The sequence below is a fragment of the Hyposmocoma kahamanoa genome, unplaced genomic scaffold, assembly GCF_003589595.1.
Source record: "Hyposmocoma kahamanoa isolate Upper Pololo Valley unplaced genomic scaffold, ASM358959v1 202, whole genome shotgun sequence".
NCBI lineage: Eukaryota > Metazoa > Arthropoda > Insecta > Lepidoptera > Cosmopterigidae > Hyposmocoma > Hyposmocoma kahamanoa.
This window is the reverse complement of record NW_020653726.1, coordinates 18,266,961-18,293,884: the sequence shown is the minus strand read 5'-3', so window position 1 is coordinate 18,293,884 and position 26,924 is coordinate 18,266,961.

The window sequence follows — 26,924 nt, the reverse complement described above, 5'->3', positions numbered from 1 at the left end:
CTATACATAGGGGTTAACGTATGAATAATCGTATTCAAACAAAAAATATTTTATAAATGAGCGGATTCCACATTTTTTTTCCACACACTCAGAGCCTAGCATCAGGGAAACACTATATCGCGGGTGCCATAATGCGGTGCGGGACACACACATAGGTAGACAACCACAAATTACACACAAATTCACGAGATAAACAAAAGTATACAAATATTTCTCCTGACCATACAAATATTTCTCCTGACCCAGAAATCGAACCCGAGACTTCTACATGGCAAGCCAGAATAGTAACCGTTCAGCCACAGAAACAGTTAATTAATAATAACAAGTTAATTACCGCTGCGGAAGCGTGTTTATTGCTTTCACTTCATATTATGTCGTTAATATTTCAAGTCGCTTCCATCGTATTAAATGCCACAACTCGTATTAAAAAAGTTAAAAATTAAGCAGTATCCAACGTTTGATTTGAAACAAGTTTTATGAGGAATTCACAATTAAAACATTTTATTTAATGTAAAAATAGCAAAAACTTAAAATCTTAAAATAGTAAAACATTAAAAAGATAATATATAAACTTATAGAATGGCACTCAATAGTTACCGGTGTTTTTAATCACAACAACATTAATAATATTCAACGATTTTTCTATTTTGTGCTTTGCCGTATCTACTACCTTTTATTAACCGTTTTATTAACTGTTATTTTCATCGTCAATTGTATTATCGACACAGCGACATCACTAGCAAAGTTATTGGGTCGTAATTGTGGGTATTCAAAAGGAGCGTAAAGTTTGCAAAGGTAGCCGTGATTGCTTCATAAAAGACCTGAAGCCCTATAGAGTTCCATCGAAGCGTATTTCTGGAACCATTCTTGCTTAATATTGGTTTAAAAAGGAAGTGTGTTCTGAAATTGAGGTGATATTGTAAAACAACTTACAATTTCATGCAAATGCGAGTAGGATTACGTAATGATCTTGACTATTCTAGAAGGTGGTTCTGGAAATTAGGTAGGGTTAAGAATATAATATAAATAGCTCAGTTTTCGAGGCTATATTTCATTATTACTAAAGAGACACGTGAAAGTTCATTTTAGGAGTTTCGTTATTTTTTGTTCTGCAGAAAAGCGTAAAGGCAATACAAAAGGTGTAGTTTCCTATTAAAGCTATCCTTACTTGAACCACGCAATATCTTGGGTATCAAATAAGGTCGGCAGTTGAATCCACTCTCCGGGATTACCATAATTGATATTAATGTACCAGGAGAGGTTTAATTAAGCTGGACAAAGACGCACACTCGTAAATTTTGCTCCAACACTATTCTCGGAACCCTTGGTGGGTGATTACCCTTTATTTTTGGAATTTATTTTATGTGTTCAGAGTGTGTTGTGACCTTAATAAGATCTAGCGATTATGGATCGTTCTTATTGTTATGATTAATTGAAATTAAAGCAATTAAATATTAGATTACTTAGTCATTGTCTAACGAATGTATAGTAAGGATTAGGTTTCGAATACTCGTGTAAAATGTCGAAACATGTGGCGGTACCAAACAGATTGTGGTATTTTCAGAAATTCTTCATCATCGTCATCATTGTTAATCCACCGTCAAGCACTGGACTTCACACGTTTTCAAATGGTTGTTAATCATATTCGACTCGCAGGTTTCATTTCAATGTTTTACCGTTAGTTAAAGGTATTGCTACTAAACACATACAAATGTACGTAACTTACAAATTAAATCACAGTAAAAAGTGCTGCTGGAATTCGAACTGTGGACGTCTCAATTGAAAAGCAACCACTTTCTCACTGTACTGCCAATGCATATATTTTCTATACACTTAGGGCGCATTCCCATTATGTTGTGACGACAGGATAATCGTGCAGTATAAAGTGTCGTTGCTTGTATATTTGAACGAAGCTGTTCACATATATTACAACACGATTAACTTTTGACGTTACGACAACAGTCTGTCAAGACAATGGGAAGAGTTTGAACGACTGTCGTCTGACGGTAAAAAAAATAATCGTCACGTTTCATTTATCGTTGTTCGCACGTGTTCTGCTGCCTACGCTCCTCTCTCATCCCGTATCGTCGTTCATCTTTATCCATTTCGTTTTCACACGGGAGCGAACACATATTACTGATTTCCAAAAACACATGGAGAGGCGACTGCTGTACATCAAATGATTCTGTCCTCCAAACGACAAGATTGCTGCCGTGGACCGATAAATTGTCGTCACGATCCAGTGGGAACAGCTAGACACAACAATCGTTGAACGATAAGAAATGCACAGTCACGACAGACAGTCGGGACAGGCTGGAAGCGACTGTCGTCCAACGTTATATAAAACGTTACGACATAATGGGAACGCGCCCTTAAACTGATTCTCAGCGCTTGATGTACGTCGAGTAGTCAGTCGTGTGACAACGACACATATATGGCTAATTAATAGGTGCATTCCTCATCGAGTTTTAAGGTTTTTGCGATTCCTACCAGAGCCTTCAACCGTTTCTGCGTCCCGGGAAAAAAATATCGAGGCACGGTGCGGTCTCCAAAATCCCCGGAGATGCGAGTCTTTAGAGACTGTTTCAAAAGTAGATTTCCATACTTATAGACCAGGCCGCAGGCAGTTAAGTAGTCAAACCATGATATTTTAATGAAATCTTTAGTAACACAGATTATAAAATAAAAAATATTTATGAAACTTACTTTTTCATTTATTTAGTGGGTACTTAAGAAACACAGGTCATTTAGTACAGTTTCAGATGTAGAGGACCTGATTTTATTACTACCGTTCTTCAATCAGTAAGATACTCCAAATCAAGTATGCTCTATAAATCAATATATTCAGTAGCAGTAGAGCTCCTTGTTAAAGAGTTCATCCATGGAAGTGCCACCTTACCTAGTATTTCTGCCGCCAAGCAGTAATGTCAGCATTACCACCAGGCTCACAACTTGTTCATCCCGTCATTTGATATCATAAAAAAATGGGCATCTCGGTTATGAGCAATCAGGGCATTAACGCCCTATGAGTAGGGGCATGTTGTGAAGCGTTAACAGCATCTACAACAGTAAATAGGACCAAGATTCTACTTGCAAATCTACAAAGTGTTACAATCGATGAAATGTTTTATACCTGACAGAAACTACTTTTATTGGGTAATAAATTTTATAGTATAGAGGAATTTATTTCGGAGACATTATAATTTTATTTTATTTTTAATCGACTTCAAAAAACAAGAGGAAGTTCGCAATCTTTTTGTGTGTATGTTACAGTAACTCCAATAAGAGGGTATCAATAGTGGTCCCATGATAATTGGAGGGAATTATTCCTTCTATAAGAGTGGCAAATTAGGAGAAGAATCCGGTGTATTCAATTTCACCCCCTTTCCGTTAACCAATTTCAATCAAGGCACATGCCATGCGATGCGATGCCGCCAACTGTTAAGGTCCGGTTTTTTAATAAAATTATTATTTGGCGTCGTTGTATTTCCTCGGTGTTTTTTTATTAATTATTATTGTTTACATTAGTGACGATCATAATTATCACTTGACATTGTGTTGTAAATTATACCAACAACTCATCCGAAGAACACAGTCCGATGTGGTTATAAAGTGAAAAGGATAAATACATAATCTCGTTATTCAAAATAAGGCTTATCTATAGGTGTTTTCAGATTTTTTTGTATCTTATTTCAATTCGAAAATATAAAATCGAACCACAGTCGATCTGATATTCACAGCTAAGTATAGCGAACAAAATGTACAATGTCCTGAGAAAAAGCAGTCTTGTACATAGGTCTTAGTTCTACGGATGAGTCGCACTGAATACCATAGTGCCAAAATTTATAATTTTTCTTACCAGTCTTACTTTGAGTTGGACCACCGAGGTATGATCCAAGTAAATACTTCATCTTACGTCAAGAAAAAGCCTCAAAATCCACTACGCTCTGTCCCACTACGTTCAATACAATAACGGCAGTCCGGAAGCTCTCGTTTTTTCTTTCAACTACTATAGGAAGCGGTTACCGTTCCGGCTTCCTTCCGCAAAATATTTCGTATTGCCTAACCGTGGAGAATACAGAAATGGCAAATCGGTAGCCGTTGCACTATTGTACATTTTTATTTCTTCACATCGTTTGAAATCTCTTTAGTTTTAGAGGCTAGATCTGTCTCTATTGTAATTTTTATCACGATTGAAAAAAAAACTGTAATGTGTTCCAATCAAAACGTATACACTTATTGAAGAGTGATCTATAGTTGGTCTTTTTTATCATAACAGCAGTATTATTCTCAATGGTATTTCTATATACTATGTCCTTTTCCGTTATCTGCCTTAATTGAGCAAAATCATGTTTTATTTTTCTTTTATGCTTACATATTAATATCCGTTAATATTTTAAATTTACGCAAATGTTCTTTTCATCGATAATTTTATTATCGACAAAGCGACATCTCTGGCTTCTTAAAAAGGTGCGATTTGAATTATTAACTATGTTTTGGAAGTACGAAGCTTGGACTTTGCGTATTGCCTGTTCGATGTCATGTAGAGATTAAAAGGGATAAAAACATCCCCGATTCACTAGTTATGAAACGAGAGAAAATGTTTTTGTTCGGGACTGACGATGCGTGTCAAATAAAACGTGAACTGGATTTTTCTTTGCTAATTTTTTTTAAAATAAAATCTTGAAATTTTGGTCTCCCGTATTCATCCGTGTCAAAGGCTGCCAGTGACCATCCGAACATCACTAGGTGTGAAACAGATAAATCCCCCACCACGTGATTAAATCATCCCTTAAGACAACTAGCTACAATTAGCTCATTAATTTTTATTAAGTACATTATTTATAAATTTGTGTTGAATGGATATTCAATTATTTTTCGTGAAATTACTCCACTAGTTTGTTGTAATTATTAATACAAAGATCGAATACTTAGAAAAAAATTCCTTCTATCCTGTGGGATTCGAACTGACGTCTTCTAGTAAACCCTGCTAGACGACGAATTTTTCCATGTCCTTATAGTCGGGTCTTTGTATGTGGTTTTCAATGATTTTTTAGGCATAGTGCCATGACACATCTGTGAAAGTATTTCAGGAAAAATCATTAATGTGTGCATTACAGCGTTCCGGTTTGTAAGAGTTAAGGGTACTGGTGAAATTACAGGCACATGGGATTTGTCAATTTATGTCTCAGACTGACAGTGGCGATGATTGTCACTGCAACTGTTGTGGATAGTTGTTTGTCACGTCATTTGGATGTTGGATTATAAGAAGAAAAAAAACAGTTCATGCCCCGTATGAGGGAGGATCTCGACACGGCCACGGTGACATCAAGTATATAACCAGAAATAGAGTCGAAATGTCATTTAATTTATTTGAAAACTATTCTGCCAGATCGTTAGGCTGCCTTTCCACCAGAAATGTGCGACGTAGCGAAGCAGCGTGCCAGGAAAAAATCCACCAATAGGATTATTTCATTTTCTTAGCCTCGCTTAGCGCAGCTCCGGTGGAAAAGGGTTAGCGGAGCTAAGTGTTTGTACGTACAAAATAGCGAGAAATGTGTGCGAGGGATGCGGGCGAGGAATGTGTGCAAAACGGTGTAGGAAACTAGAGCTAGTGAAAGTATGACTCTAACTGACACTGACATATCGCCACTGCTCACCCTACCACACCACACCCCGCCCGCGCATATCTAAAAAGAGTTCGTAACGCATCCGTGCATAACTTTGGTGGAAAATATCACACCGTTTCACAGCGCTGCTACACATCTTCGCACCGCCTCGCTACCTCACATATCTCTGGTGGAAAGGCAGCCTTACTGTAACAACTGCGCTCCGATTGGCTAGCCCGAATTCGAAACAATTGACGGGTGTCGTCAATTCTTTCACTTCAAATCGACCAGCTTAACTTGGAGCTTTGCTATAATACACGAAAAATGCAAAATTATATATTTAATTACCGATGAAATGTGATTTCGTTTGTTTTGTAATTAGATGTTTTGCTGTTTTTCCCACACCACCGAATGGACTAGCCCCCATTGTAGCCACATATTATCTTTATTTCAATAATTACAGAATATTTTTGGAATATACGAAGACGAACACACAGGTCAGTTGTTGTCGCTGGACTATTTCATTTTCTATTTTGTGATTGTGACAGCGCAAACGGGAGTTGATATTTAAAACTAATATAAGGCCCGTTTACCTGATAAGTTGCCAGGGATAGATGACCCTTATTTCGTTTCTATTTTTGGTAATATACTCGACGCTAGGTGACAACAAAATCAATAAAATTTAGTTCCAAATTCAATGAAATCATATTTAGTTACAAAAAAACATTTTAAAACTGTCCACTTTGTTCCTAACAAAATCCTGTAACTCTGAAATTGTGCACGAAACTAAAAACAAAAAAATGCGTAGTCTTTTTATCAACGTCCCCTCACGTAGGTTTCAAACAATTAAAATCTTTCATCGCATCGAGCTATCCTCTGACGAGAGGTGAAGCGAGATCTGTTTTGAACTTTGTTATTGGAGTGGCAGGCTGGTACTTCAGATATACCATACTCTTTTGGAATTAAAAGAACTAACATGTTGTGTAAAAGTCAGTCGAGTGAGAATACTTCAATGCGCATCGGAGTGGACAGTCCGGTATATACAAGTATGTCAGTCACAAAATAAGCTTCAGATAAACATGTTAATAATAACATTGTCATTAAAAAGCGAAGTGTTATTAACACATATATTGAACTACAATCTCACGTTAGAGTAAATGACGATGCGAAAAATAATCTGTGCTTCTAAAACATATTTAGATAAGGAAACTACAAAGTTAATTGGGCGGTAATATATGACGTTTGTTTTTTAATAGCGGGCTTTACACAAATACTCTATCGCGCGTGATTCAGCAATCGTGCGAGATTGAGCGCGCGTGTAAAGACGTCGGGAGGAAAAGAGCAAGACCGCGCGATTGCACTCATCAATCGCGCACTACAACACACGCCAGTTTCACTCGGTCTATCCCGCGCGATTTGCCTTTACTCGGACGCTCCTTCCATTGTAACAAAAACTAACACGAGCAGCAATCGCGTGCGAAAGAACGTTAGCTTAAAAAAATTCTAACAGGTAATCGTGCACGATTGCGCGTGCAGGCTTGCAATCCTGTACGCTCCTAATCACGCGCGATAGAGTGACTGTGGTAATAATATAGTTAAGGACATATTTAGAGAAACGCAAAAAATATTGAATTTTAATAATAATGTTTAAGGAAACCACTGGCCACATAAACCAAAACGATTATTTGAAATCGAAAGATGATTAGTCTTCGTTTTTTGAAATTGTCTGTGGGTGTATATTTTTGAAATCTATTTAACAATGGCGTTTTTAAATAGAAAACCACCGTGAGAATCAGACGTACGAGACGTAACTAAAGTAACGGATAAATGACGTATTTAAGTCGTGAGATTCCGCGGCAATTACTTACGAAAACGTTTCTGTATATACGTGAGTTATCCGTTTGTTTAGTTAATATGAATCGGACATCTTATGCATAACTTATTCATGCACGCTTTCAAATGTTTTAGATTATATTTAGCAAAGAACTCCTTAACCTAGTTATCTAGCCTCAGGAAAGAATTGGTAAAGGTAGTAGTAAGTCAACTGGGTGCGATTTCAGTCCATGTTCTTCTTCTTACCGTAAGGACCAAAATTCTACTTTAAGACTACAAGTGACGAATTTGCATCGCAGGTATGTGGTGTCATTTTAATTGATAGTGGAGATCCACGTGGAGATATTCTCCCATGCTCAAATATTTGAGGATGAGGGGCATACGGGCAAGTGTTGCACGCATTGTGTTGGAGCACTGCAGTTACACTGTGCAAGAGATTTTTTTAATATATCATGTAACGGGACGAACATATCGTACGCCTGGTGACAAGCGACACTTTTACCTATAATAGTACCCGAGACACGAAGTTGACAAGCCCCATGTGCTTTTAGTTTCACCAGAAGCTTGACGGTAAAAATAGGTATGACGGCAGTATCATTTTGGACGAACTCTTTCTCAAAGAAATCTGTTCGCTGCAGCAACCTATCTCAATACGCAGTTGATTCAGCGACTTAGTCTACCTTTCCGAAGATAATGGAGGAAAACATAATAAAGGAAATAACTATCCGTGTTAAGTAATTAATAGATTCCGACGTTACTTTGCCATCCATCCAGTCCATGTAAACAAAAATGGGTGTAAATTTATTTGTTACTCCGCGAACCTAGTGAAGGTTAAATCGTCCAAAATAGCTGGGCTTGTGTTAAATACTTTTTTCTTGCAGTTAATTTTTCCACTCTCCCTCCGGATAAAATTAATATAATAAATAACACAAGTGCAACTACAGTCACAAACACCACCATCAAATATACCGACACGTGTTTCGCCTATCCGCGAGACGTCCTCAGGGGCTGTTGATTGCTCGACGCTCGGCCGAAGAAGATTCATGTTAAGTGTTCTCAACGTTTTTATATTCTATTGATAGTCGAAAATAACAATGCAAAACAGTTTGACGATGAGTAAAAGCGACCGCTAAGTCAGTCGAAAGAACGACGCAAGTTATGCAAATAATTATGAATATTCAGTCTGTTTAATGTTCAACTTTATTCAAAGTGACATAGTGTACTGTTTACCTTCAACCATTTTCGAAACGATAACTTCTTTATCTTTTCTGTTTAAAAAAAAATGTTCGATCGACTGTATTTGTGTGTCCTTAACTAATTCATATATCTATTTTGATTCTTATTTTTTTTCTTAATACGACATTAACAAGATCATCCATTGGGAATGATGGTCATTCATTTCCAAGGATTATGAACTTTATTCTACCTATACTTATATCTTATACTAACAACGCACAATAATAATAACGAACACACTCAACATAGCCCCGCAATAGGGAAAAACCCTGTGTCGCGGGGACACACATAAACAACCACAAATTACACCCAAAATAAATGTAGGCCATACAAATATTTCTACCGACCCAGGAATGGAACCTGGGACCTCTAGGTGGCAGTCGGGCATGGTAACCGTTCGTATGTATTCTCAATCGAAAAGCAAGCATTCTCCCACTGGGCCACCACCGCTCTATTGATATCTTTATTATATACCCTTAGAAGTTTGATTGAAATTGAATCAAGGTTTTCGAAAACACAATGGAAACGATTGTTACGATTGTAATTACTCGGATGGCGTTTTAACCCAGGATCTACACAATAGGACATTATTGATCATCAGACTGGAGATCCGATGTTGTGCCAAACAATACTTTAATTTAACCATTACTTTAATCTCACATACAGATACAAATCCACGTGTACGCTTGTATAAAATTGCGGTATATACGTGTGGCGCACTATAAGTTTCCGGAATGAATAAGAAAAAAATACTATAAATGGTGAGAAATGAATTTATTGTTTCTCAAAATATTCTCCGTTAGCGTTTTTCATACGAATGAACTAATTTTGTAAATATTTATGCCACTCCGTGTCAATCCCAGAAACATATTTTTCATACTCTTCGACAGCCTCTTCAGGTGATGAAAATCGTTGACCGCGTAACTGGTTCTTAATTTTTGGAAATAAATAAAAATCACAAGGTACAAGGTGGGGACTGTATGCGGGATGGCTCATAAGTTCAACGTTATTCACCTTCAAAAATTCATTTGTCTGTCTAGCCGTGTGAGAACTGGCATTATCGTAGTGCAATATACGGCATTTACGGCTATTTTTACGGAGTTTGTCAATAACTTTCGGCAAACAAATGGTCATGTACCAATCACTATTCACGGTACAATGATTCTACAAAGCAACAGTAGCCACGTGTCCAGTTTTATTTTTAAAAAAAGCAATCATCCGCTTAGAGTCACGTTCCACGCGCGCCACTTTGGTTGGTTGCGGCTCATCTCGAAAGACCCATACGTTCGATTGCTGCTTTGTTTTGGGATCGTAACTATAAACCCATGTTTCGTCACCTGTTACTATATCCCACGCCAAATTTGACGCCCCTTCGTTGAATCTAGTCAGCATGGCATTGCACCAAGTGACGCGATCCGTTTATTGAGCCTCAGTCAAATTGTATGAGATCCACCGAAAGCACAGCCGTTTCACACCCAAATATTTGTGTAATATTGATTGTATTTGACTCATGCCTATGTCTAAAGATGCCCGAATCTCGTGGTATGTCACATCCCTGTCTGTTTTGATCATACGGCGCACAGCATCGATACTTTTGTTGTTCACAGCGGTGGACGGGCGATCATCACGAAATTCGTCACTGAGATTCACACGACCGCGTTGAATTCTGCAAACCTGCTATAAATAGTCGTCTTGCATGTTGCTTCATCGCCAAAAGCAGTTAGAAGCCGAGCAAAGCTCCGCTGAGCTGTTAAATTACACTTAAAGTCGTAGAAAATCATACTACGAAAATTTTCACTAGTTAAATCCATGGTGATGTAGACAACCAATTTCTAAAATGACGCCACAATGTAAAAACAAGTGACAGTCAAATGAAACAGCCAAAGACTTCCATTTTCAAATATTGTAATTACTTTTTAAATATTGTTTATATAAGTGGCCAGTTCCGGAAACTTATAGTGCGCCCTATGTACAAAGTACCTATTAATAGACAGCAAGCCTTGGAGCTTCCAACTCATTTATTTCTGGGGTATCGGCGTTACAAATAAGTATTAAATATCTAAACAATTTAGTAAGATCACGATATTTAAAATGTTGCCTTTAAGAACGATCCAAAATCCAAATAGTGTGGTCCAGCATTACCCTAAACTTCCCTTCGATGAGCTTTAACCTCTTAGCTCAAATGCCGATGCAATAACAATAATCCTCTGAGAAAGGACCGACGGACCCAACACGCATCTTGGGAGCGAACCGACAAAATTGTACGATTACTTTGGCTTGCAGAGCCTTGTGATTATCCATCTATGGTCTAAAACGAATGTTTCTATTTGGGAAATTGAATGAGGCTTCTCGATAGTCTTAGAATAAGAAATGGTCAGTCGTTGGTCAGAAAGGTGCAGATCATTCGGGATATAGTGTTTCATCTTTTCTAACTGCTGGACTTATAAAAATATATTTTAAAGGAAAATATCCAAAATATAGCAAAATTCATATATACATTTGTGAAAAGCGTCAAACGCAAAGATGTCCAACTTCAACGGGACAAGTTGAAAATCTTTGATATATTTACACGGGAAATAGTGTTCGTAAACTGTTCGATACTCACTGACCACCAACAAATCTTGATATTCGAAGAATTTGGGACGTGTTTCAAGTTTAGGAAGGAGTATAAACCTATGAATATTGATAATGCTGTTTATACTAACAGCAATAGGTATCATTTTTAACCGACTTGAAAAAAAGGAGGACGTTCTCAATTCGATTGTATGTTTTTTCTTTTTTTTTCTATGTGTGTTACGCGATAATTCTGGTATTTGTGAACTGATTTTCATAATTTTGATAATTTTTTTGTTGGACAGAGGGTATCTCCATAGTGGTCCCATTTAATTTTGAAGAAAAACATCCACTCTAAGGATGGCTGCTCACGCATGAAGATTTATTTTTATAAATAGCGCCTAAATTTTATTATAAGCAGCAATTAATTTAATCCGTTGATTTTGCAATTCTCTAATTCAAGGCGTTTTTCTCTCTTAATATAATTTGAGAAGTGAGAACCGATTTTTATCATATTTTAGTGGCTAACTAGGGGATGAATCCGGGTTTACGCACTACCCGGTAACCGATTTCAATAAAACATGGTAACTATATATAGTTCCACGTACTTTTGAGGTCAATTATTTGAATAATGAAGACCATGTTATCATTTTAGCCGGTTTATTATTTTGTATAATATTAGGGATAGTAAAACATGATCTCAATTAAGAGGTCGATAGCTCGAATGCCTGGGGCGGATTGTACTTGTAGTTGTAACTTTTATATCTAAAGTAAATACATTTTTAAATATTTAAAAGGACGTCACTAGTTAACTGAAAAGGAAAACATCACAAAGAAACTTACATGTTGTCGACGGTTCTCAACTCTTGGAAAACTAATAAAAACTACAACCTGCTTTGGGCTACCATGGTGGTCTATGGCTTAAAAACTCTCTTTAGAGGGAACAGTGGATAGCTCTAGGTCAACGATGATAATGGTACTAAAACGGACAAACATTCTGGCCACACTTAACGGAAAGTTGTTTCTGCTCTTATAGACTGCGATACCAAGGAAGTATCCTTATTAGAGCAAATGCGTTGCCGTGACATATCAGATTTTAAACCTCCACTCAACATCTTAATCTGAAACACGGCAGTGTTGTTTTGTATAATACCAAACATATAGCTAGCCACAAGACCCGTCAAAGCATTCAATTCTTTATTAATTTTTTCACTTACAATAAAATGTTTGCACAAGTTGTTATACATCTTCTCAAATATGACATACTAAAATACTGTCACATTAAACAGCTGGCTTTTTACCTGAAGGTTACCACACTATCAAAAGGACGATCCCAAAAAGAAACGAGCAGCATACGTCAAACCGAAACGTCATACTGGTTCAGTGAAACCCTCCTATGATAATGTAATTGCAATACCCGAACTGGGCCATAACGGCGGCTGTCTTTGCAAGGGGAAAATTTTCTTAAAAGGTTGTCCATGAAACGTTGGGGAGCGGAACTATTACTTATGCATTAACCTGGCTGTTTCGTAAGCACTCCCTAAGGCCCGATGCGGTCCGCCCGCATGATTTTATTTTACCACTCTTTGCAAAGATCGGTGAAGTGGCCTATCTTTTGGTGGATATATTTGGGTGAAAGGAAAAAAACTGAAGTCGCCTTGATATTTTGATACGAAAATAATTTGACCTATTGAAATTGCCTTTTATTAAGGACGGATTGCTTTTAGAACTCATCAGCATCGATACAACAAATTGGAGCTTTTAAAAGATATGTTATACTGTTATCTGGTATATTATAGTACGTGGACGATTACTTCAATAACATTAACATTATGGCTTAGTCCTTATTCGTTGTTGTATTCTGATTTGACCAAACGCAGAATTGTAATTGATGGTTAATAACAAAATACGTTGCGTGACTAGCTTGCGTCTTGCCCTATCGGATCTCATTCTGTACCCCAGAGACCGTCTAAAAACCCTGTACGTACTTGGCCCTAACTGCCTTTAAATGCATGAAATGATTCTTTCACAAGAGGCTGGGTTTTGGGGCCGATTACATTACAGAAGATTTATAATATTACGTTGCATAGCTCAATTTTCCTTTGTTCAGAAATATTGTTACATTGACTATAGATTCAATACGTATCTATTTCTTCATGATTAAGCGACACGCCTGCCCATAGCAGTTGCAATACAACTCAGAGCTTAATATTGTACACACTGCCACTGTGCTCGTCATCCTGAAACATAAGTTTATAAGCCCATGTGCTTGTAATTTCACCAGCACCCTTACCTTCAAAACCGGAACACGTAATGCTCACATTGCTTCTTGGAGGCCGAATTAGATAAGGTGGCAGTACTTCCCTAGACGAACTCTTTCACAAGGAGCGCGTTTGTATCTATTTTCTCTCGTTCAGTACTCTTGTATTGAGAGTCCTGTTATTTTACGTTTTAATGTGTGAATTTTAATTCCTAATCTCGGGATTTGAGTAAATTCAATCCGTTTCACGGACAATTTTCATTCGTTACAAATGCGTACGTGTCAAATTTAGTTCCTTAGTTATCATATTCATTTGAAACTTCTATGAGCACATTTTTGATTTTTTTTCCAAATCATCGCGAGTTCTTCGCTGTCCCACAAAAGTTCCACCAACGAAATTTACCACGAAAACGTTTCACGATAAAGCACCTCTTGGCTTCATATTGTTTAATTTCATTATTGTCCCACCACTTTTCGCTTTAAAAGAATAGCTTTCTTGAGTCGCGGTCGGCCGCGAGTAATTCAAAACATTAATTTTCTTAATGGAGTAAGGCTTCCTGCTAAGCTGTTATAGAGCTGTTTTACTAAACTAGTATTTTTGTCACTGTTATTGGAATTATAGACTATTGCTGTTTTCTTAGTGTCGTCATCATCTTTATCTCATAGATAAGCAAATAACACTTGAAATCGTCAAAATAATTAAATATTGACTACTCATTCGACGCCTGCTATATTTTGGCAGACCGGCTGATTTTATTTATTTATTAAACTAAAAACAAAACATTCCAGTATAACATAAACTTAACTAAGTTTTCTGTATACCGCTCATTCGTCGTATAAAAACATTTCTATGTATAGTGTGTGCATTCGTACTGCTGCGTGTTAACATTTCTCTTAGTGTGCGTGAGAGTTGTTAATAAAGGGTGTCACTAAACTTTGATCCTTGTATGTGTCATGGGCTGGCAGACGTGTTTTTTTGTCTACCTGACTGAATGTATAATGAACAGCCAAGACCAGAACTGTCTCTCCTTTTCAAACACTAATGTAACTATTACAAAAGTAACTTATGAATATGAGAACAGAAAACTGCTGTTATTGCAATGTATTAATATGTATACACGACAACGAAGACAACACTATTCAGTGACAGGCAACGAATGTTGAGGCAAAGTCACGAGGTGTCTCCGTGCGTAAACACTGACTGTTGCGCTTCCCGCCTCCCTCACTCCGCAACCTACCCCCGCGTCTACTCTTAATTAATTAAAATGCAAACCGCCGACTATAGCGGGTTTAATTCAGCACCCTTGTGATTGCCTCTTTTAATTTACGCTTGAGAAGTGGAATATTTTTCAACTTGTAATTGAAATATGAAGACGTCAGGAATATTGAGACTTGTGGTAGCAAAGTTTTTCTTTTGTCATTTTCATAATTTTTTTCTTAATATGACTTCAATAACGACACCAAAATAAAGTCGGTTTGAATCTGTTTAGTGACATATAGCTATGATTTTAATTTCTAGGTACAATTACAAATACAAATGAATATTAGAAAACTTTTTGATAGCAGTAGAGCTCCTTGTGTAAGAGTTCGTCCAAGGAAGTACTGCCATCTTACCTATTTCTGCCGCCAGGCAGTAATGTGAGCATTACCGAATTCCGTTTTTGAAAGATAAAAGTGCTGGTGGAACTACAGGCACGTGGGACTCGTACTGGGAACTGTATGTCTCAAGGTGACCGGCACCGTGGTAGTACCCCTCATATCTTGGCAATTTAAACTCACGTACCGGTTACACAACTTATTCAGTCACTTGATGTCATAAACCAAAAAAAAACAAGGACTAGGACATTATAGGTTTTCCAAGGGTTCTTTGTTAGCGAAGGGTATTGCTGTAATATTTTATTTTATTATGATGCTAAGGGATGTGACGAACAAGTCGTGCGCCTGATCGTACACGACACGCCTATCCATAACAGTTGCAGTGCCTTAAAGATCTTAGTGCACTGCATCTGCGCCCATCACCCTGAGACATAAGTTGAAAAGTCTCATGTGCCTGTAATTTCACCGGCACCCTTACCCTTCAAAATCAGATCAAATTCAGAAATAGGTAAGGTGGTAATACTTCTCCGGATTACCTCTTTCACATCGAGCTCTATTGGTACTGAATATCTACTATACTTCAAGTAATTGTTATTATGTAACCAGAAATTTGGTAACTTTAAATACAGTCTATTCAACAAAATTCTCGACACGCGGGTTGTCCAACGTTGTCCGCAGCCGGGTGAAACTTCATTTCCTCCTCGTGATGGATCGCATATCTCCAATGAGATTTATAATGGCGTGTCACGTTCCGTCACAACGCACACTGTTGAGATTGATGCAAAGGTGCTTGCTACCTGTTCCGTGCAATGTGTTTGTTATAAAAATTAAAAATAAATATAATGTATAATATAGTATTGACTATAAAAAGGGAGGAAAATCTTCCATGACGAAGAAATATTTATTCTTTCTTTTGCATGATTGACGAGCGTTTCTAAAATGGTTAAAGTCGTTGATTTATTTGAAAAAAAAAAACAAATATACCTATGCGATTTAGACCCGACAAAAATGGTTTTATTATCAAATCGCAATTATTTTTAATAATAAGTACTTTATTTTTTTTACAGTATTTTTTTAATGGGACAGTATGGGGAAATCCGAAACCATAGAAGTTACAAGGAAAGCATCTTAGGGACTATTACGTCTTTTCACAAAAAACCATTTTATGAAATTTCACCAACTTCTGCTGTCCCAGTTATTTTCGTCACATACAATGAAATTATCTTTATAAGAAGCCGAGTCTACCAGCATTAAACAAAAAATAGTCAATTTTATTCTTTTGATATAAAAAACATTTTATGAAATTTGATCAATTTCTGCTGTAACGATTTTTTCGCCCCCTACAATGAAATAATCTCTTCATGAATCAGCACTTAAAAAAAAATTGATCAGATTTATTCATATCGAGTTCTTAGGTTTTCGCGATTGTTACACATAGGAAATGAAACTATTTTTCCGGATTTAAATCGCGTATATTTGTTTTTTCAAACAAACCGACGTTTCGGGCCCTTTACAGGTCCCATGGTCACGGTTGACCATGTCAATGAAATAATCTCTTCATGAATCAGCACTTAAAAAAAAATTGATCAGATTTATTCATATCGAGTTCTTAGGTTTTCGCGATTGTTACACGTAGGAAATGAAACTATTTTTCCGGATTTAAATCGCGTATTGACATGGTCAACCGTGACCATGGGACCTGTAAAGGGCCTGAAACGTCGGTTTGTTTGAAAAAACAAATATACGCGATTTAAATCCGGAAAAATAGTTTCATTTCCAGATTTATTCATTTTTATGGACAAATCACGCTTGACCAAAAATTGCCTATGCCAAAATTATTTTCACGTAAAAGACTTATGGTTTAGTGGTCAGTCCTATTTAAAAAAAAACCTCTGTATATCGTTATGGTCATTACAGAACTTTAAACGAGATGTCTTTATTATTAGACTAACTTTGTAGTGCGAAGCTGGATGGGAGCGTCGAGAAAGGTTGACATCGTCGTACATATTTAAATCAGATTGACGATGCAAAGAAGGCGTCGGGTCAAAAGTAGCCTAAATAGACTATCTTTTCAAGATTACGACGGATGGGGAAGGCGAAAGAGATTTATTACCATAGTAAGTAGTAGGAACGAGACAGGTCTGATAGTATGTTGCTTAAAATTATTTCAAAATTAAGCTCCTTGGGTATAATGATGATTATATCTAAGTTCAATTAGAACGCTACACGTCGCTGTAGGATAGATTTAAAAATAGTATTTTATGCGAGTCGCCTAAGTAGTAGGTACGCATTGACTTACAAATAAATGGACGACGGGTCTAATACAAAAACCACGAAAAAAATGTCCCAAGTCAACCTATTTAAACGTAGTGACATGTAAAGGAATATGAAAAAGCTAAAACGTTGAATTTAAATTGTAATGTCATCGCAGTACTGTCTAATTTTGCTCGCTTCGCTGTCAGTCGAACGAGCGAAGACTAAAGCGTGAATGACGCTCTGTATACGATTTTAACGCCCTATAAGTTCGGACACTTTTTAGCGCGGACCCGACGTCCATATAATTATAAGTCAATGTAGGTACGAGATTTTAATACCTCATTCATACTTTTTCTACAAGTAAATAAAATAAAGAAAATTCAACCAATATATAATGTGCGAGTATGTTTTGTTAAAACCCTCGCAATTTTAAGACTTTAAAGTCGTAAGATTTAAGAGCGCATTAGTTTTGCATTAAACTAATTAAAATTAAACGAAATCGAGACTTTATTTAAAATAATTAGAGAGTTCCATATTCAATTCTTACTTTGTGAACAATAGGACGTTCGGTCACTTTCGATATTTGTGTTCTGAATAACGGTTGTACCCTTGCCGGTCGAAAAGTTCGAGTAATCGTAAGGGTGTGACTTCATTTCGGTTCGGTGTCGAATACAACAGTTTGACGTTCGATTCGGTTATTGTGAAAAAAAAAAATTAAAAGAAATCATATGATATCTCGAATCGATCGACTACAGAGTTATCGTAAGGTTCTGAATCTACATAATCATAATTGATATTTGAATTAGCAAAAATGTGACGCTCTTTTTTTGAAACTCACTATAGTTATGTGTACAGAAATACATTTAGTTCATTAATAATAATAATAATAAAATTCAATATAATAATATAATATAATAAATTTAACATTACTTTTTACATTACATAACACTTAAATTGAATTTTATTATTATTATTATTAATGAACTAAATAATTAAGAATCAAACTAAATTGAATTTATATTACAAATAATAGTATAATAACAATTAATTAATTTGTATTTTAAAAATGGATTGTTCACATACAAAGTCCGAATCGCTCACTCTCATAAGAAAAGACCAATGTCTCTTTCGCATTGTGGCGAAAAAATCATCTGCTCTATTCATGGCAAACATTCCAGAATACTCATTATAGTAAAATAATATAATTTTAGTAGCTAGTGCCAAAGACTATAGAATGTTTTTTTTATTTAATTATTTATATATAATACAAATACAATCACATATACATCAAACAGTATTTTATAAATTTAAAATAAGTTGTTGATTCTGAAGTAAATAGAGCGTCTTTGTGATATGGTTTATGAAATTATAATTGATAGATTAAAGTAGAAAAATAATTTTACATCATTAGAGTGAGCTTTAAAACTCACGAGCTGAGGTCTTTTATAGCTATCATACATACACGCACACACTCACGCGATAAAGATTAAATTGTAAATTTTTTTTTTCATCTTGTTTCTCTCATATGATCTTTGTCACATCGAGTACATAACCAGAAATTGAGACGAACTGTCATTTAATTTAAAAAATTAGATAATTTGTTTGATAACTAGTCTGCCAACCCAAATTCGAAACAATTGACGGGTGTAGTCAATTGTTTCACTTCAGTCGACTAGTTTAACTTGAGCTTTGCTATAATGGACGAAAATTGAAAAATTACATATTTAATATTTAATTACCGATGAAATTATGTGATTTTGTTTGTTTTGTAATTAGATGTTCTTGTGTTTTTCATATACCACCGAATGGAGCAGCCCCCATTATTATTTTCTTTATTACAATAAATACAGAATATTTTTGGATTATACGGAGACGTACACACAGGTCAGTTGTTGTCGCTGTACTATTTCAGCTTTCTAATTTGTGATTTCAGCGCAAAAGAGAGTTGATAGTTAAAAGGGATATAAGGCCCATTTGCCTGATGAGTGGCCAGGGATGGATGGCCCTTATTTCGTCTCTATTTCTGGTTATATACTCGATGTACTCCAATTAGTAGTAATATGTATTAAGTTTGTATGTGTTATTGCCAAGAGTGAGGCTATCAAGCACCAGCTCCTTCAAACTCCATAATGCGTCTTAAAATCCTTATGCACTTATTGTTTCTATTATGTGGAGAAATAAACATTATATTATTATCGCGTAATATTCAACTCGATAATATTTGGTTTCATATCTTTTCTTGTGTGAGTCACAACTCACGGCGCAGGCCTCGAGGAATTAGTGCGGATTTACACAAGCTTTAATTTTTTTAATCAACTTTTAAAAAAGGAGGAGGTTCTCAATTAGACTGTACATTTCTTTTTTTTTTGTATGTATGTTACGCGATAACTCCGGTGTTTGGGAACCGATTTTCATGATTCTTTTTTTGTTGGAAAGGGGGTACTTCCATAGTGGTCCCATTTCATTTTGAAGAAAATCATCCACCTCTAAGGGTGGCTGTTCACGCATGAAGATTTATTTTTATAAATAGCGCCTAAATTTTATTATAAGGAGCAATTGTTTTAATGGTTGATTTTGCTATTCTCCCATTCAAGGCGTTTTTCTCTCAATATACTTTGAGTAGTGAGAACCGATTTTTATTATCTCCTGTATCAAGTCCCGTATACTGGCGAACTAGGGGATGAATCCGGGTTTGCGCACTTTCCGGTAACCGATTTCAATAAAACTTGGTAATTATATGTATTTCCACGTACTATTGAGGTCGGTTTTTTTAGTACTCTGTACTGAGATTATTCAATTATCACCACTACTATTTCGACTGAGATACCAACACAATTACTTCTACGCTGCTCACATTCAGCTGACACCCGCAACCTTCACCGGGTTGTCGATCAGCACACGAAAAATTTTTGGATCTCAGAGACTCTACTACCTCACTTCGAATTCAAAGCTTTCCCGTACTAATACGGTTCATTTTGCTTGGGGCGGTAGTGACACTAGCTTTATTTCAGAATTTTTTTTTATAAACGAAATTAATTTGAAAAATGTATATCGTATAATATACGTGGTCTATTTACTTCAATTGATATAAAAAAAATCATAGGAAAATTTTTAACAATCATGTTTTCACACCATTTACTAATCAGTGTATATCCTCTGTGTGTATTTTTTCTAAAGTGATTAATTCAACATTTCTCTGTTATACGGAATTAATCAAAGCCATTTGAGGTTGTACAGAGTCTTAAGCTCAGCTGTTTTTGTGTCTCTAGTGGTAAGCTACACGCCTGTCCTTAACAGTTGAAGTGCCACTCAGATCTTTTACTGCCATTGCACCTGTCACCCTAAGACATAAGTTGTCAAGTTCCATGTGCCTGGATAGAGATGGTTGGTGATTACTCCAGCAACAAGAGCCTAGCAAGAGCCTATGAAGAAAAGAATCACATATAATTAAATACATATTTTTTATTCAATATAAAGTAGAAAACACGTTCCAAGAAAGAGCACAAATAAGTTCACCTATGTTTCTTCAAAGGCAGTGCTTGTTTCACAAAGGAACGCGAAATCTTTGAAAGACTCTAAACGTTGAAATCAGAGCATAATGATTCACGTAGCACATTTGCATTAGAAATGCGCAGTTTTACTACGTGGCAAAGAGCTTTTTCCACGTTCGGATATATTCTTATTTCGTAACATTTAAACTGTTTCGTGAGAAAATTTCAAGGAACTGATAAAATAAAACGTAATGTCAAAATGTACGTATTAGAAGTTAAAATTCCAAACTGCAATGGTAAAAAATTTAAAGTACTCAATTTTTTCTACTCACAAGTATTCCGCCTACTTTTTAAAGTTCCAAACCGTATATTAATTAATAAGCGAATTATATTGTGGTTAAATTCTATTTTTGCCCAGGTAACAAGTTCATCATGTATACCGGCTCCATGTATCAATACCAGGCTTAAACCTATTCTAGAACATTATAAATAGTAATCTAATATAAAAGCAGCTAGTAAATAATTTACCTTGTACCACTAGATGGCGTTGTATTGTAAATAGTAATATACATGAAGAATAGGTGGCATTATTGATAATTAATTAACATCATGTAATAAGATCAATGATAACTCCAAAGTGGCAACGTATAGTTTAATTTAGAGGAAGAATTATTATATTAAGAGTTATTCAGCCTTCAGAGCAGCTCTGTTTTGTCTATTGTTCATAGAATTTAATATACATTGTACAGCAGCTGCTCGGCCGTATTAGATTCCAATACCATATACGAAGTATAATGCCAGTGTGTTCGGAACAGGAGCTTAATTCACTCACTTTGTAACTATCGTATTCCAAACAATGCAGATTTTGTGTGACAAAGAAAATTATTTCATGACGTAACAAAAATATGACCAAAGCGGAGTAGACCGTAAGAAAAAATCGCACCTAACGCAAATTGTATCCTCGGAGCCCTCGTTCCCGCGACGTTTGTCAAAAGAACGAGTCTTTTTACCTCCTGCCTCGAACTCCAACGATGTTACTTGAACTAGAAGGTGCATCAAGAAAACGTAAAAAGAAAACTTGAACTCTCTTAATTTTGTCGTTCTGTATTGTTATTTAGAGCCATTTTTATTTATTTTATTTTTATTTATGTATTCAAAAAATCCGCAACAAGCAAATAATATAGAGAAATTCGTAGGACATGCTAACTCTATCGGTCAGTTTGGTAGTTCGAGTTCATTCAGATTGAATTTTGTTTTCTTTAAAAAAATCATTTTCAATTTCAATTTTTTTTTCTTTAAAAAAAATTCATTGATCTCGTTTGTAAGATTCCCCTGAAAAGAATGAGCAAGACACTCTAGGGGTTGCTCTTTGTAAATTTACATTTGAATACATTTATCATTAAAATATTTAATTTAAACATCTTAGATCGATACTACCTGCAAAAACTAAACGGGTCACTCCCACGGTTTTTTCTCATCCAAGTAAGCAGAAGCTGTATAAAGGTTTTGTTACACAATAGTTTTAATCGCAAATGGCAAATTTTGAACATCATTCGGAATCTTGTTAAAGAAGGGTATACATTGTCCCTAATGAATTTGAGACTTTGTAAAGACGACTATCAAAAACAGCTAGTTTATTTTTATTCCTCGCATTAATTTTATGTCTGTCACTATTATTCATACAATTTTTAATATTTTTCTTAACATAAATCATATTTTCATAAATGTACTCATATTGTGACGTTAGGGTAAAAATGCTAAATTCTTTTTATCACACTTGCTCGTAAATAGTGTGCTTGCATAGAACTTGACTATAATGCCCCAAATAAAACCCCCAGGCGTTCTTTCCATTACAGCCATGGTCGGTAAGGAGCCTTTTTTTTTTAATTTGAAGCACATACTTTCACAAAGGTCAGGTTCAAGTTCAAGCAAGGAGATTACTTAAGTTCAAAATTAAAACATTCCCTTAAAATGTTATATACACAGAAATTTAATTGCAATTCAGTCACATTAAGAATTTCTTATAATAGATTTTAATTATTTTCTGTCCAAAAATTTAGCAAATTTTTTTACAATCCATCATGGCAGTATGCGTCTTTGTTTTTGACAATATTTTAATTCGAGTTGTATTATCTATGGAAGAATGAAAAAAAAAAGAATACCCGCCATCGTCCATAATTGTTGTGTTGTGAACCACATTTATATTGTATTTATTTCCTCGCAAATGTGATGAAAAACATTGTACGTATCACGGACGGTAAAAAAATATAAAATTCAAGTTAATAAAGCCCTCAGGCTTTGACTTCGGCCTTCTAATAGTTAGTCATTTCTTATTTATCGTCCAAAACACAATATACGAAGTCCGGAACGAAGACTAAAGTTGTGGACATCGTCCAGAAATGTAGCAAGCCGAACTGGCAGTGGACTGGCCACATCTGTCGCAGAACCGATGAGCGATGAGTGGACGGGTTTTCGAGTGGAGACCACGCCTCGGCAAACGTAACGTAGGACGTCCCCCTGCAAGATGAACCGACGATCTGAAGAAGGTCGCAGGTAGTGGTTGGATGCAGAAAACGGGTGATCGGGCACTGAGGCTTATTTATGTCCAGCAGTGGACTGCAATAGGCTAATTGATTGATTGACACAATATACTATTGCACTTATCTCTCAAAGTTATTTTATAATATTAAGTGAACTGAATACTATGAAGTTTTACTACCATGATTGTCAAGTAGGCTGAAAAACAGAGAACCGTTCCAGTATATCTGAATCATATCATTTTTGTACCCGTAACGTACTTAAAACGAACACATAACAAGTTGCAGTAATATGAAATAGTAACTGCACCGCGTTGGCCATTGTGTGCATGTTTCCTTTTTTTTCCGCCAACAAAAATAAGGTTCACATAGAAATTGTTTCCCGGTTCATTTTGCATTATTTGTTGAAATTCTATTTCACGGTCTTTTAATTACTTCGAAGTTATCTGCTCAGAACGCTGCGAGAGGCCATTGAAATTAAAAAACATCCTTATTTCAACGGGGTAGATGGTTCCTCCGTACCACCAGTTCGGGATCCAGTATTTCTTCTGATGAAAAATCCCAAACAGACATAAGACTGCAGTAATAATTAATATGTTTTAATTTACTCTAATTTCTGTTATTAATTAATAGTAAATAACTTAATAAAAATTCGTTCAATAAAATAATTTGTAAAACGTCATGTAGCGTAAATTGGAATGTTTCTTTGTAAATTAAAAATAAGGTATTTGATTAATAAGTTTTGCAACTATAGTGAAACAATAGGGTGGTTTGCATTAATATTAAACATAGCTGGTTGATTACTGTACCACCTCAGTCAACCGTGACCATGGGACCTATAAAGGACACAAAACGTTGGTTTGTTTGAAAAAACAAATATACGCGATTTAAATCCGGAAAATAGTAGTTTAGTTTAGTTATGTGTAACAATCGCGAAAACCTAAAACCTCAACACTTCGAAGTTTTTATGGTTCAAAATTGCCAAATTACTGGGCGTATTTTTTTATGATATCAAGTGGCAAGCGATACGCCGGTCGCCCGTCTACAGTAATTGCATCTGAGGGGCACTGCCACTGCGCCCCTCACTGTGAGACACAGTTGACAAGTCCCTTATGCCATAGTCCCATATTAATTTCGCCAGCACTTATGGATCTCAAGCAATGCTCACTTCACTGATTGGCTGCAGAAATAGTTGGTGGCAGTACTTTCCTAGATCAACTATTTGACAAACTCCTACTAAAATCCGGAAAAAATTGCTTCATTTCCAAAAGTTCATTGTGTTTATATATATATAGTTATACTTAGTAAGTAGAAGTACAGTGTACAACAGTGTACTACTAAGTAAGTTCCTTGAATAGTATTGTACACTAAGTAATCAAACTCGATGAACTGGTGTTCACTTAAAACCAGCGTTACAGCCTTTTCTCGGCCGTGACATTAGCTAAGTGGATCCATTTATCCAAATTGTGTTGACTATTTAGGATTTGATATGTTAGCTATGTTGTTTTTTTTTTGTTATTTTATTTTTTGTTTTACGTTTGCTTTGTCTTTTCTTTCTATCCGTGTATTTTTGTGTTGTGGCGTTGTAATAAATGGTTTCTATTCTATTTTCTTATATTCAACATAATCAAATTAAGATTGTGTTGAACGCTTCCACAAAACTATCTTCCTAAGGTTCTCACTTCACTCCAAAAGTCATTACGGTTCACCTGTTTTACTCTGTGCAAAATTCCAGTCAATATACGGACAAAACAGGTACATGATCGTTTGAAAATCATGTAATGAACGTTGCATGCCCTAATAACCACAAAGGGACCTAATACCGAAATTAGCTAGAGGTAGTGATGCGTCAAAATCTGTTGTGTACACCTTTTGTACCACAATGGAAGTATGGAATTACATTTACAATTCTGTGAATTAAAAACATGTACCTTTTGTAATATTTGATTTCAGTTTAAAACTAACGTTTCATCTTGTATTGTGATAAATATTATAAATGCGAAATTAACTCTGTCTGTTACGTTAAGCCACATCCATTATTGACGAATTTTTATGTAGAAATAGGGACCTAGGAGAAGGACATAGGCTACTTTTCGACAAAAATAAATCTTAAAATGGGTTCACCCATTTTAAGATTTCCTTATTTCAATAAGGGGTGAAGATTTGTACCAATAAAGGTACGCAAATTAGTATACTACAGTAGACTGTTCGAAGTAATTTTTTACGTGGACGCAGCTACTATTAGCCCCCTTTACACAGCCACTCTATCGCGCATGATCAGGACCATACACGATTGCGCGCGGGAAGGGCAGCACGCGTAATTGTGCGCGATCACCCGTTTGAAATTTTTCTTTCGCGCGCGATTGCTTAAGTTCGTATTTGTTACAACGGAGATAGCGCCAGTTTATAGGCTAATAGCGCAGGATAGACCGCGTGAAACCGACGCGTGTTTCCTTTACACGCGCCCACGACTGCCGTATCACGCGCGATTGTGTGTAAAGCCCACTATTGCATAAATAAATACTATATCAATAAATTTTGTCTCTTCGAAATTAGAAAAATAATAATCTTAATATAATTATTTTATGTCAACACATTAATAAACTACCGCACCTATTTCTGCCGCCAAGCAATGTGAGCATTACAGTTTCGATTTTGAAGAGTAAAGGAAACTACACGCACATAGGACTTATCAACTTTAAGTTCTTACGGTGACCTCTGATCTTTGCAATGAAGCTCTGAGTGACTTACCACCACGCGTACTGCTTCTTCATCATCCCTCAAGTACGACTTAAAAAAAAGGAAGGAGCTCAATTCGACGGTCTTTTTTTTGTGTTTGTTACTGGATAACTCATTTGCATTTGTGTACCGATTTTAATGAGTCTTTTTTTGACGCAAAGAGGGTACCTCAGCGATGGTCACATTTAAATTTCAAGAAAATATTCCACGCAGGGTGGCAAACTAGGGGATGAATGACTTTTGAGGTCGGTATTTTAGTACTGAGATCATCATAGTGCTACTACTAGATAGTGCCCATCAGATCATTGCAACTTACGACTTCTTCATCCCGTCATTTGATATCATAAAAAATATATATACGTTATTCGTATAACAACAAAATGGCGGAATGGATGAAATAAATGGAATGATTAAAAATGCCGCTGATATTCTTATAAAGAGTCGCAAATTAAAAAAAATAATAATACACACGTTTTCGTGGCCGGCTGCGATTTACGTACATTTTCCCAGGAATTCAACCAATAAATAATTTTCAATGCAGCACAACTCTATTTCCTACCAGAACGAATGGACAGGCAATCAAATGCAAAAACGCTGCCGGCTACAATTGCAATTTAGAGAATGCGCCATATTCGATCCGGATTAATATTTGTAAAAGCTAATACGTTGTTGTTAATGTAATGATATTGTATGGCTCTTTGTATTATCCGAATGTGTTTTGGTAACGTTTTTACATTTGCCTAATTAGACTGTCAATAAAATTAATGGTGGCTGACCTAAGGGGCCAACTTTGCAATTGCCGGAGTGGAACATA